The 14,512-nt window shown below is 42.5% G+C and overlaps 1 protein-coding gene across 1 annotated transcript in view; it reads right to left on the bottom strand.

Annotated features, from left to right (window-relative positions):
- The window catches only part of ablim2 (actin binding LIM protein family, member 2), a 332,383-nt gene extending 318,278 nt beyond the window's left edge, over positions 1-14,105 (bottom strand). Inside the window, exon 1 of the mRNA XM_047385748.1 lies at positions 13,897-14,105. The gene's annotated coding sequence lies outside the window, so the exon portion shown is untranslated. The remainder of the gene's footprint in view (positions 1-13,896) is intronic.
- Positions 14,106-14,512: the final 407 nt, after the last annotated feature.

Genomic DNA, 14,512 nt, shown 5'->3' with positions numbered 1-14,512 from the left:
GACAAGGAGACCCCTGCTTGTCAGTTAATTATTGATCAGTCAAAAAGATATAGATTGATTTACAAACCATTACTAGGAAGTGTTTGTATCCAAATCTGCAGTTTAGAAGTAAAGGTTTGCATAATTCTGCTTTGATTGATATTAGTAATTATTCTTGAAGCATCTGGTGGCTGCATGCAATGCTTTTTAGGAGCCTGTGCCGGCAGACATGGGTTAATGGCCTGGTGGCTGGGCAGATCTGGGATGGGCTTGGGGGCTCTGGGTTCCTGGGGCCTATTGCCCCCGGGCTAGGGTCCTGGCTGGGCTGGGGGAACTTGGGTTCGGGCGGGTATGACACTGGGGTTTTGAGCGCATGCTCTGGCACCGACCCGGGGGCCTTTGGTGCATCGGTGGGCATAAGGGCCTCCTAAACTGGCGGCTAGGTACCATCTCATTGCAGGATGCTCTCTCCTTCAAGGATTGCACTCTGCCGGCTGGGCGGAGGATCTGTGGGAGGGGGTGGGGCAGAGTAAACCTGGGTGTCTAATGTCTTATGTGTTCTGGGAGGTGTTCGAATGTTGGGGTGGTTGTAGGTTTTCTTCCAGGATGGAGGTGCGTAGTTGGCCTTGGGTGGAGATAGGTATCGTTTGGACCTTGGTGGTTCCGGCTCGGATTCTGGTTCATTGTCTGGATTCCAGTTCCTGATTCCGGTCCCGGTTCTGTCTGGGGGAGGGGGGTCGGAGGAGTCTGCATGGCTTGGGCGAGCAGGCTGGCTAGGGCTGATCTCGGGGTGGACTGGTCTCGGCTTCTTGGTGAGTTTTGGTTTTGGCTTTGTGGGCTCTCTGCCTTTTGTGGGCTTCGGTGTGGGTTTTCTCATGGGGCTACTTCAGTCAGGGGTATGGGGGTTGGGCGTGTTCTTGGACCTGGATGCTGTGGGTCTTCTTCTCACAGGGGTGCACTTTTGCAGGTGGGTTTGTTTTTGGGGCTGGGGGGTGTTGGTCTTGGTTTCAGTTCTCGGGGCCTGGTCCCTGTCCCTAGCCTTTCACACGATGGATATGCCTATGCCTCCATCCTTTGTTGGAACTCGGCAAACGGGAGTGCCTATTGGGGTCAGCCGGGGAGCTGAGGGTGTGACAGACCATCTTCCCCACCTATTTTTTATTTTTAAATGCACACTACAACAACATGCATCAACACCACATTTGAGCGGGCGGAGGTAGGCTTGGGGTCTTTTCACTCCCCCGTTTGCGGTTTGCTGTCTGGGGTTGGAGGGCGGGAAGGGAGCGGGCCTTCTGGTCGGGATCTGGGCTGGGGTTGAGGTTCGGGTCTTGGGGGTTGTCTGGTGCTGGGGCTGGCTTTTCGGCCCTCTCAGGATCGTTTGGTTTGCCTTGGATCTCGGTCCCCAGCTTCGGTGCCTGGTCCATCAGTTGGGGGGGCATTGGGCTCTGGCGAGGGGGTCTTGGCTGGGCGGTGTGCAATGTTGATTGAGATGTGGATTCGCATTGGTGGAGGGGCTAGCCAGCTTGTGGTGGGGTGTGTCATGCGGGAGGGTGGGTGGCCAGCATCCTGGGGGTCCTCCAAGGTTTGGGTGTTGGGTGGGCAGGGTGCCCGGTCCTTGGTGTGCTGTGGTGGCCTTCCTCCAATGCTTCCTTCTGTGGCTCTTGCTCCTGGCTGGGCACAGGGCTACGGTTGGCGGTCAGTTGGGTGGGGCCGTATCTAGATCTGCTGAGCGGCGATGATAGAGCTGAGCTGGATAATGTTTTTACCTGGACTATCATTTCAGTGGCTGTGATGTGGTGTGCCTGTGTGGTTGCGGGGGTGGGTTGGGGGACGCCGGCCCCAACTGCTTGCCGCTGGCCGGGGACCTCTTGCCGGGTGAGTTTGTCCAGTCTTGGTGTGGGGTCGGGGGTTCTGTTGTGAGCTCGGGGCTTGATGGTGTCTGCCCTGTTGCGCCTGTGGACGGGGGCTGGGGCGGCATTGCGCAGGGCCCTTGCCTTGCTGTCATAGCGCGCTCTGTGGTAGGGGCAGGACGCGGCGGAGTGCTTGGAGCGGGGGCTGTGTGTGCCTCTGTGCTGTGGGGGGGGGGGGGGGGGGGGGGGGGGGGATTCATGGCGTTTGGGTTCAGGGTCATCTGTTTAATATCTGTGTCCGGGTTGGGGGTGGCCCAGTGGGGAGATTCACGTCGGGTTCATTGGGGGTGGGGGGCTCAATACATCTTGCATTCATCTTTCAGTAAAAAAGCTGATAAGATGAAGGTTTCTGCAGGTGTAGAAGCAAGTAGGGTGTTATCTTGTATTCTCTTCATCCTTCTTTCTTTCCTCCATTCTATTCTCCTTCTCTACCCTATTCCTTTTTGGCCCCCTTTCTCTCTTTCATGCTTCTTTTTGTTTTTCTTTTCATTTCTGTCTCCGTGTCCGTAACAATTGAAATATTCCTAAAGCAGTTTCTAAGTTTCTTTTAATGAATATCAAGCAGAGCTTTAAAGTGTTAGCTGTAATTCTCCACTTGTGAAATTAAATCTGTTGGGCTTTTTCTTGGCACTCAGACAACAAGTCTGAGTGCTACTCTGCCGGACAGGTAACGGTAAAAATATTTTTTTAAAGTGATTTAACTTGGTCCATTTGGATCTTTTATAGCAACATGTAACATGATGTAAAAAAGTTTGACATTGATTTTTAAATATTGGTCAGTCTTTCACATCTTTTTCTATTCAGTTAATGTTGGCTTGATGGCCATTCAGAATTTTCCTGACAATAGATCCTGACATCACTGCCATACCTCTGCTCTATCAAGCCACTAAACAAATTAAGGACTTTAACAAAGATGTAAAAGACAGAACTTACCTTCTTCTGTATCCAGATGGAACAGAGGTCATTAAAATCCCAGGGACACAAAACTGTTTACCCTTGAGACTTACAAGACTGAAGCTAGCAAACCATATCAAAGTATAACTGTTTTCATCTGCTTGAAAAGTGACTTTGAAGAACGTAAGCTGTGATGTCTGTGTGTGGGGTTACAGACATTTCCTTAGTTTTAACCGCTAGACATTTTGAAATTGTGAAATATCACTGGCATAAATCATCCAAGTCAATAGCAACTTAAATTAGCTTCTACATGTTACAATACTGGAAATGTTAAATCCTAACAATGTGTGACCTATTGAGTCATTAGTTTTTACCAGTGCTGTCTTTATACATTCAGTTTTAATTTATAATTGTTGACCGAATATTGTATTACCGAAGTAGTTTTATCTCTTAGTGTTATGATTTGGAGGTGTTTGGCTTTTGGTTTTGGATTTTTTCTCTTATTATAATTATGTTTCCCAAGTTGTGTTTTGGTTCTTGTTTCTGTTTATTATTTCAGCGGTAGTGCTGTAGTTTAGGTTTGTTTTCTTGTGGTTATTTTCAGCTCATAGTGCTTTCTGGTTTATGTTCTGTTACAGTTATGTTTCTTAGGTTTGTTTAGATCCTTGAATTTCTGTTTTGTTCCAGCCATGTTTCCTTTTCACTCCCTGCCTGTCAGCCAGCAATCAGCTTCATTCAGTCCACCTGCACCATGTAATCAGTCTCCTTGTTTCACCAGCACCATGCTCTGTTTATACACTGCTGTTCTGTTTACTCGTCGCGAAACATTATCTCTTTTCACACCAGTTGTCATGCCAAGCTTGTTCATTTTTGCCTGCTTCTGCTACCACCTGAGAGTGAGCTTTTTGTTAAATTAAAGATTTCTACTCACCATGCAACACTGCTTCCTGCCTGTATGCATTTTGGGGTCCATTCCAAAACCGTTGCTTTGTACAAATTCAGTTAGCTTGATTTGTTTTCATGTTTTGTAGAGCTGTCTGATCTGTCTGAATCTCTGAACCAGAGATTAAAGTCCTCTGAGTTTCATCTTGCTGATACACTAGTAAGTACAATTTAAACATATTTAAAACACATTCAAAACATTGGACCACCACCTCCATTTTTACCTTTTCCCTCAGCTCTGTAAAACTGTGTAAATGTTTTTTTGTGAAACACATTGTGTGTCTTTACTTAAGCCAGGGGAGCTTCAGCATGATAGCAGTCCTTTACAGAAAGTGGCACAAGCAGAGTAAGCTATATCACAGCATGGTATTTACCAAAGGAATTTAAGCTGTTGGTGTACTTGCATACAGTATGTATAAATTAGCTGTACAATTTAGTCATTCATACTGTCTGAGGTTATTGTTACATGTTCTATACAGTCTTTGTGCGTGTGTTTATTGTAGATGCTTGTTTGGTTCTGAAGTGTCAAATATATTTTTTCATATTACAAAATAACATATATTTTTCTTTCTAAAAGGGATAGTGCTGGGGATCTTGTGCTTGCAAATGAATAGCAAAAGGTAAACTTATTTACTGGTTAAAAGAAGGAATTAGAGCATCTTTACTGCCATCACTTTGCTACTAGATTTTGATTCACAATTTGCAAGTTGCAATGCATTACATCCTCATTTTTTATATTACCATGGATTACTTTTTCATCAGCATACTATACACAGACAGAAAGCTATAAACTCTTTTTATGTAGATGTTGTAAAGATGTAAATATAAATGAAGTATATAAATGAAGCAGTACGCTTGACCTATAATTCTCTCCCCTCAGCAATATGTTTTTTTTATGTGAACTGTGAAAAATGCTGAATGTGAAAGCCTCTTTCAGACTTTCATCTCAACCCCTTAAGTCAGTGATCTGAAACTCCAGTCCTTGAGGCATCGAGGGCCGATGTCCTGCAACCTTTAGATAGGTTTTTGCTTCAACACACTCTACTCAAATATTTACTCATTAGCAAAGCTCTGCACGCTAGTGAGGTAGATAAACTCTTTTACCTTTGACTCTCAACATAAATTAAATGTTTTGTTCTAAAAGGTGGAGCTGCATATTGATGCATTTGTTAGTTTGCATCTAAACTGTACACTGTTATCACTCTGCAGAAACTACACCAACCTGTTTGATCCCATTGTGATTGACCACAGAGAGGATGATGAAGATCTTACTCATAAGAAAATGAAAGATCTGCCCCCAGAAGAACCTGTGTTAGTAATTTAAGCCTTTTTCTTGCGACACTAGAGGACTTTATTTTTCTTTTTTTTGACATTATGTAGACAGGAAAGAAAGCAAAGAGAAAGGGAGACATTCGGCAAGTCTGGGACTCGTTTAATAAGTTCCTTTTTCTTTTCTAGAGACACAAGTGTGCAGGCACATTAAATTATTGCTGATTTGGCACGGTCAATTGACCACAAGAAAGCATGAATTTCTCACACTTCTTATAAGGCAACCCGAGAAATCGCCCAATCTTTGATGGACCTCCAGAAAGACATTGTCTTTTATGTAAATCAAGGGTAGGTTTCTTCTTACTTTCAGAGTTGTGGTTGTACTCTTAAAATCTAAATTTTAATAAATGTTTTCTTATATTTTTCCATAATCAGATCTAAGTAGCAATTACCCCAATAATTTAGTGCTATGTATAACAGCTGCCTGGGATGATGAGTATTTTTTAGCAGGAAAGATGATTGCTGTATCCATTGTACACATGGGACCACCGCCACATTTCCTTTCAAATAACCTGGGCAACCGCATGGTAGGGTATCCAAGTTTTAGGTTGGATAAGACCTAGGAAATGACCTAGGCACAGGGAAGGGATTTACTATAGGACACCTGGGCCCTGTTTCAGGAACTGGGCTTAATGTAGTCTTTTTAGAGAGCAGTTAGCCTGAGTAAACATTTTTCGGGTCTGTTCAGGATTTTGTTATCAGAACATGTGATGTAAACAAGGTGTTAGGGTTTTTATTACTTTTTGTATTGTTTATCACTCATCTAAGTGCTTTTCCCTCCTTACATGTTACAGGAAGGGAGATGGCCACAAGAATGAGTTATGCTTTTATTATTTTATTATTTTACTAGCAGCATGTTGGGCTATACACCAGGTGCCCACTTCCCACTTCCTCAAGACAAATGAACCCTAACCTTTCTGACCACACACACACACACACACACACAGACACACAACCCCACCCTGAATGTTTGTCGAACTGTGTGTGACCAAGCATGTATAAATAAAGAGAGAGGGGTGCCAACACTTTGTAGTTTTACACTGCAGAGTGTGACCTACCCTTGCCGCAAGTATAACTGACTGTGTCGTTTCCTTACCTCTGAGTTGACTAAATAATACCTATCATTAATTTGGTCCTTCGGAGCCGGATATTATAAGAACTAAACTGATTTTATCTTTCTTCGAAGTGACTGGCGGATCTCCGGGAACAGCCTGACGTCGAGTTAAGCGCTGCCGTACAGCCGCATTTAGGCCTGGTGGCTGAAAGTCCCGGTGTGTGACATTCGCACCTGGCCGGTGGATTATTGTCTTACTCGGCGCCGGGTGACTCTGGAGGTCCAACACAGTCACCTAGAAGTCAACTCCGAGGTGAGACAGTTTTAAAATACAGTACATGAGATAAGAGTAAGCGCTATATAAATGAAAGAAGAAAAGTATTTACAAGTCGTTTGGTAGTGTCTCGCCGAAAGGAGACTGCATTGGAAAGGTTTTATTTCGCCGCAAAGAAATAGTGATAAATTTAGGTAGCTATCTCGCCGTAAAGAGATTAAAAACGACTAGGCACCGTAAAGTGAACTGGATAATTTGGTTGGTAACATTCCGCCGGAAGGGAATGAAATTAAGTGTTAAATAATAAAGAGAGCTCATAAACTAAACTAGGTCGACCATACATATTGCTGAAGGGACATAAATATGTTAAAATACTAACTGTGTGAGTGCTGTTTTGGGTATGTTTGGAAGACTAAGCATTTTGGAAGAATCTTAGTAGGATTCTGCTGGTCTTGTGTTTTCTTTTGCCCAGAATAGAAAGACGTATTGGTGATTCTTGGAGATAAAGGTCGGGTTTAATCCCAGAAAATTAACACCGCTGCGAATTAGTCGCAGTAGAAGGGCGTGTTAATGTCCTTTCCTTGAATCTCATGCCAGTGAACCTCTATCTAGGACATTTATAGTATTGTGAACTAAAATTAAACATCATGGGGAAGAAACAAAGTAAACTAATTAACTTAGAAGGGGATGTAAAGTTTATGGAGAATTATGTAAAAGGAGTAGGTATGATCTGTCATAGATGGAACAAAAAACATGGTTTCTTGGGTAAACTAAATATTAACGATATCTTAAAATTACAAAGGGATTTAAAATTAGAAATACTGAATACCAAGAAACCAACTAAAAAGGAAAAGAGAAAGGTTGAGTATAAATTCTCAGACAAATGGCTGGAACAAAGTAAATTAAGAAACATTCAGAGGCAAGATAAGGAGGAGAAGCGACAGGAGAAGCTGCAGTCTTGGTGCACCCACATGAGGAAACAGTGGTCGCATCCAGACAGCGAGGTGTTAGGCCCCCTGCCGTGCAGACAACTGCAGGGCAGGCAGCTGGAGCACAGCAAATTGGAGGAGAGATAAGAGCTGTAGCAGTTCCTACAACTCCTATAAGTAAGCAAGAAAAATTAAGTAATCCTTCTAAAACAGAAGAACAGAGCTCTTCTAGTGAGCCCTGGTCTCCTAATTCCTGGGGTTGTACAGGAGTGCGAACTAGGAGTAAAGATAAGAAAACAATTCCTAGCATATACCCAGGCGAAGCCTTAATGGCTCACGAACAGAAATTTCATCCATCTGAAATAAATTAGAGGGAGACACATTCCCTCTAGTTGAGGTAGCAAATCCAATCATAGGTGACGCTAATCACCGACAGCCGCCAACTATTCTAGTATATAGACCATGGACACAGGAAGACAGAACTGCTACTTTAAAAGGTATTCCACAGATACAAGAAGCCGTGGAAGAATTTCTAGACGCTATTACAGAACTCAGAGGAAGCTTTCATCTTAATGGCAGAGAGATGCTCCAGTGTTTTACCCAGCTGTTTGGCCACCGCTGGTGCAGAGTAGAAGGAGGTTTCACTGGATGCGATGATAATGGTGACATACTAGCACATAATTCACTAGATTTAAGGGACGCCTTACGCTTACTCTTTGAAAGAATTTGAAGAGTTTATATACAGACAGCAGATTATGGTAAAATCTGTAGAATATAAACTATTTATGTGTGTAATATTAACTATCTCTGTGTGTAACTGGCATGTGTACATAGAGCATAGGGGAGGTCAAGCTTAGGGAGTGAAGCATAGAAAGTGCAAGGTCCTTGGGGAGGGAAGTAGAGAGTCCAAAGTCATAAATTAGTGAAGGACAAGGAATCACTGATGGGGGAGAAGAAGACAGGGGAGAACAGCGCACAAAGAGGGCAAGGTCATAAATTGGGCCAGACACGATACGTTTGTTATAAGAGAAGAACCAGAAGTACTCCTTATTTGGATATGAGGTTATATGGTTGCTGGGGAGATATCCACAGATAGAATGATTGTGTATGTGTACTGCATAGCAGCGAGGGGTATATAAAGGTATTTGTGGCCCCTCCAAAACGGACAACACACAGACGTTTCCAGGTACCAGTGTGAGTGTGTGTCCCCTCTCTGAATTCAGATTGGTTTTTTATAAACTTGTGGAAGCGTACAACTGATCTCTGACTGAGGATTGTCCTTTGGGTGCCAAATAAAAGAATTGATGAGAGGTGAGGAGTAATGTAAGAGTTAACTGACGGCCAGTAAAGTTTTCCTACCTCAACAAATCTCACAATGCAAACAGAAAGAGGAGGAGGACCCACAAGATTTTTTGGATAGGATGAGACGTGTTTTTAGAGCAAACTCTGCTATACCATATGATGAAGCAGAGGCAGGAGCCTATCAGCAACAGTTGAAGAGAGCCTTTTTGCAAGGCCTTAAAATTGAACTCAGGTATATAGATAAACACTGGGTTCATCAAAATACAGGAACTGTTACACAAGCTTTAGAGTATGCGCAGCACGCTCATAAAACACAGAAAGATAGGAAGACAGATACGTTTGGAATGCAAGACAGTTTAATGGCTTTGCATCGCTCAGGGGCAAGCGGGCAAAGAGGACGGAGGGGATTTAGAGGTCACAGAGGAGGAGAAGTAGGGGGGCCACGGCACAATTACACACAGAGCAATGTGTGTCTGAGGTGTGGAAAAATAGGGCATTATGCTAGAGAATGTAGGACAATTTTACAAAACCCTGGCGCAAGAAATGAAAACTGCTGGATCTGCAATGAGCCAGGACATTTTGCAAGAGAATGTAATGAAAAGCGGGTGTATAACCCCAACTTTACCCAGAATTGACCATTACAGCCACAGCCCCCACCTCCTCCCCCACTAGCAGAGAAAAACAATAGTGAAATGGAGGAGGTTGATATACAAGCCGCATTAGAACTTATAGCACTAAGTAGGACGCAAGATTTGCCATATAAAAACATAATAATAAATGGCAAAGTATATAGCTGTTTGTGTGATACAGGGGCATGTAGAACTGTGCTAACTAAACCTCCACCCGGAGTAAAATATGCATGTTAGATCAGCAGCTGGCACATCAGAGGTACATTACCTAAGTGCACCAGTAACAATAACAGAACCGGAGACAAAACTTACTTGTCAGGCTCCCGTTCTGATAAGTCAAAAATGTCCAGTAAACCTGTTGGGAAGAGATCTTATGCAAAAGTTGCATATAAATATAGTATCAATAGAAACAGGTATGAAGGCTGTAGTGGAAGAAGGCGCCCTAGTCCTGAATGAACTCTCACAGCCGCATTATTACTGGTCCCTCGATCTAGGCCCCACACCAACAGCTTGAGAACTGCTGAGGAGAACCAGAGAAAAACAAACTTCCCAGGAGGCACAGTACATGCTAGATACTGAACTCCACATAACCATGAGATATAAAAATACTGCAGGGCCAGATTATCACTATGATACTGTTTTTCACAGAGAAAATAATCAGACTGTTACCATACAGCATCTGCATGTTGACCCCAAAACAGGGAAATCTTCCACCTCAATCATACTGTCAGGAAAACAGCTCGAACAGTTTAAAGGCAGTACACCTCATCTGTCATTAACTAAACCTGTGGGGGGTCAGTGGGAAGAATTAGAAAACTTTATACAGCGTGCTGAAAGAGGGAGATATGAGGCATTAACAAGCTCTGACTGGAAAATAGATCCTAACACAGGAATCTGGAAACTCACTTTAGGGTGGATAGTCAAAGTTCATCCAAAGACACATTTGGATGAGGCAAAGTGACAGATACAGGGCCTAGCTGAAAGCAAAGAGAGCAACAGGCACCCTGCCCTAGCTGCTGTCCCACCTGAACTGTGGTCCCAATCATCGACTGATGTAGGACTTATAAAGGGGTTTCCACCATATAAGGTTAAATTAATATCTGAAGAACGGCCAGTAGTTCGCCAGTATCCCTTGAAACCAGAAGCTGAAGAGGGTATTAAGCCAGTAATACAGGATATGTTGAAGTCAGGAATATTAAGGGAAGCACCTCATGCTAACACACCAATCTTTCCAGTGCAGAAAGCCAGCACAGGAAAGTGGAGGATGGTTCAGGATCTTAGACCGATAAATAAAATAGTGTGACATGCGATTCCAGACGTCCCGAATCCACATACATTACTGCATTCATTAACTTCAGATAAAAAAATATTTCTCAGTGGTAGATCTTAGCAATGCTTTCTTTACAGTACCACTGCATGAAGAGTCACAGCATTTATTTGGCTTTCAGTTTAAAGGGAAAAAATACACTTACACCAGACTACCACAAGGCTTCAGTGAAAGTCCACATGTATATACACAAGCCTTAAGATACTCTATGAGCACCTGTGAGGTGCCTGAACATAGTCAAGTCCTGTTGTATGTAGATTATATTCTCATAGCTTCAGACACTCAACAACACTGTGAGGAAGCTACTATAACAGTTTTGAAACATCTCTACCAGACGGGGCACAAAGCCTCTAGGGATAAACTGCAGTTTTGCAAGGAGAAAGTGATTTATTTGGGATATATGTTATCACAACATGGTCGCTCCCTCCTAAGTAGTAGGAAAACAGCCATACAAGAAGCCCCAAAACCACAAACTAAACAACAAATTATGTCCTTTCTGGGACTGTGTAATTTTTGCAGAGAATGGCTACCAGACTATGCAGCCATTGTACAACCCTTGCAATCTATGATATATGGCAAAGACCTGACATTAAAAGACAAAATCATATGGACTAAGGAAGGAGAAGCAGCATTCACAGAGCTAAAAAATCTGCTTCAAACAACAGTCACCTTAGCTCTGCCGGATTATAGCCAGCCTTTCACACTTTGTGTAGATGCATGTAAGGGTTATATGAAAGCTGTATTAACCCAACCATTTGGCTCCAAAAACAGACCATTAGCATTTTATTCTAAAAAACTGGACTCTGTGGCATCTGGATTTCCAAATTGTCTGAAGAGCTGCATCGCAGCAGCAGAAGCTGTGAAGCAGACAGCTGAAATTGTGTTGTGCCACCCGCTCACACTGAAAGTTCCTCATTCAGTGCCATTTGTATTGCTGCAAACTTCACTTCCTTTCTTGACTCATGCAAGGCATATTACGTTGACCTCATTGTTACTCTCACAACCAAATATAACTTTGCAAAGATGTGGTCCACTAAACCCTAGCACATTAATTCCAACAGCAGAAGATGGGAAACCACATTCTTGCAAAACAAAGGTTGAGGAAGATACAAAACCTAGGCAAGATATCTCTCAGACACCTCTGGAAAACTCACAAATAATCTTAGTAGATGGATCAGCATCAAAAGATGAATATGGAAAAAACAGAGTTGGTTATGCAGTAACCACTGAAACTAAAATGATAGAATCACAGGCCCTGCCCCATACATGCTCAGCACAGACTGCAGAGCTGTATGCTGTTATCAGAGCTTGTGAATTATATGAAGGAAAAATCCTAACCATTTATACAGACAGCCAATATGTATTCGGTTCTGTTCACCATTTTACCAAAATATGGGAAAATAGAGGGTTTAAAACATCAGCTGGAACAGAATTGACACATTTTAATCTGTTAAAACGACTGCTGTTAGCTATCCAGCTACCTGCAAAGATAGCACTTTGTAAATGTAAAGCGCATCAATCTAATGAAGCCAGGGAAACGAAGGGGAACACCTTTGCTGATATTTCTGCTAAAATAGCTTCGAGGCTTCCCCTCACTTTGAAAATGTCAGATCTCTTATTTATAGATACAGATGTGCAGAAAGATTCACAACAATCTGCACCAGCTGCAGAAGTTAAATCTTGGCTGAATAGAGGGGCCATAAAGAAAGATGACATTTATCATTTTGGAAATAAGCCAATATTACCAAAGAATTTATACAAGACGGCGGCCCATGTGACACACGGGGTTTCCCATGTGTCGAGAGGGGGAATGATACACTTAGTAAATCTACATTTCCATACCATATATTTTTCTGACTATGCAAGAAACGTTTGTAGATCATGTATTATTTGCTGCAAACATAATCCACAGGGGAACATGAGACCCAAAAGAGGCCAGTTCCCAGCAGCAATTCATCCCTTTCACACGATACACATGGATTTCACAGAGTTATCATGGTCAGCGGGAAATAAATATTGTTTAGTGGTCATATATGCATTTTCGAAGTGGGTTGAGATGTACCCTGCAAAACACTGTGATGCGCTCACAGTGGCGAAGAGTTTAGTGACACATTACTTCCCTACATATGGTATCCCACAAATCATAAGATCAGATAATGGGACTCATTTTGTAAATAATGTAATAGAACTGTGCTCTAAAGCATTAGGGTTTCAGTTAAAAAACCATTGTTCTCACCACCCACAATCTGCGGGGCTGGTTGAACGAACAAATGGAACAATAAAAAATAGATTAAGGAAAACAATGGAAGAAACAGGGAGGCCATGGCCTGAATGTCTATCTCTGGTTAAATTATGGATGAGAATAACTCCAAATCAAACTGGTCTCACTCCATTTGAAATAGTACATGGAAGACCTTTTCCATTGCCATCAGAAATGGATGACATAGGAAAAGCACAGCAGGAAACATCATTAGCTGAATGGATGAATAAGATGTTACAAACAAAAGAAGTACAGTTGTCCAGTAGTCTGCCAGTAAATTCTGCTCACATATTGAGAAATATTTATGCTGTATTAGTAGTCATTACAAAAGTAGTCAAAAGGACATTTCTTTTAGTTTTACTTACAGTAAACAACTTTTTGATAGGTCCTGAAAGCAGAATCAGCGGATTCTTTGCAAAATCTCATTTTACAATACAGCACCATATTCCACACCGCCGGATGCCTCTAAAGTGTGAAGAAGACTAGTTGGAAGCAAGCTTTCGTAGAGAAATATCTCAGATGGTACATCAGTGAGAGAAGCCACAGTGCCATTCAACGGTAAGTAATAACTTGTCTGCCATTAATCATTGAAAATGTAATGTTTTATAAACTGGTATTAGCAGTTGTTTTTGATCTTATGAGTAACAACAAATTATTTCCTGATCAGATTATAAATTTAACCAACTTTTTTCCCTATTTTTTATCTTCAGTTTCTAACCCATCTTTTTGGTCCCCATCTGGTAAAATTTTAGAATATAGTGTAGGACAGTTTAAAAATAAGCTTAAATCCTAATTCATAATTTAAGAATGTCAATTAGGGTTACCCGTGAGGCAAGAGATAGAGCTCATTTGGAATGATGCATGTCTGCTTGGCTGGATCCTGTGTTTGTTCCAAAGGTCTTTGCATTCATCCAGGTCTTTTTGCAAAACACTGGTAATGCAGAATCTCAGCAAGCATTGGTGTTCATTGTCATAATGTTGAATTTACTTGACTCTCGAAGTGACATAACTATAAGGATATGACAGCATTATGGAGTTTAAACGAAAATTCAACATGGAAGACTCACCATCATCTCCAGCTTTGTCTAATTACTCTTCAATGCGGCTCTGCTCCACCAATCAGCGTCAAGTCTGCATTTCTCCCCAATCGTCCTTCAAGGCCCCGCTTTAAAAGATCTTCATCCCTGGATCTCTCCGTTCTGCAGCTGAACTTTGACCCTCCTCCACCCCATCTAAACCATTTGGCGTACAAATTCTTTCCAAATCTCCTCAGGCCTCCACTCCACCACCAGGATCGGATCCCAGGAGGGAAGACATCTCTAAATCTAACCCTAAGATGTTCATTCCAACGTAATTCTCAGCATTCACGTCTTCCACTGGGGTCCGAGCGCCAAAGAAATAAACATTCACTAATAAACTTTTCTAATTGCATCCCTGTCTTCTCTTTGTGAGTCTTTCCAGGCTGAATTAACAGTTTATTGATTATGCAAGCATTTAGGGTTTGAGCCCAGACTCGAACTGTTGGAGTCATCCATTTTGGTCGCACAGTTGAATATGCGCAGCTGCCATATCCACGGTGGTTTGTGTACAGGCTGTGTGCAGGCTGCATGCAGGCTCTGTTTTGTGTGCTGTGTTCTCTCTGTGCAGGGTGTGACTGGCAGGTGCTGCTGCATAGGTGTTGCT

The sequence above is a fragment of the Girardinichthys multiradiatus genome, chromosome 14, assembly GCF_021462225.1.
Source record: "Girardinichthys multiradiatus isolate DD_20200921_A chromosome 14, DD_fGirMul_XY1, whole genome shotgun sequence".
Classification (NCBI taxonomy): domain Eukaryota; kingdom Metazoa; phylum Chordata; class Actinopteri; order Cyprinodontiformes; family Goodeidae; genus Girardinichthys; species Girardinichthys multiradiatus.
This window is presented reverse-complemented; position numbering and strand designations above follow the sequence as displayed.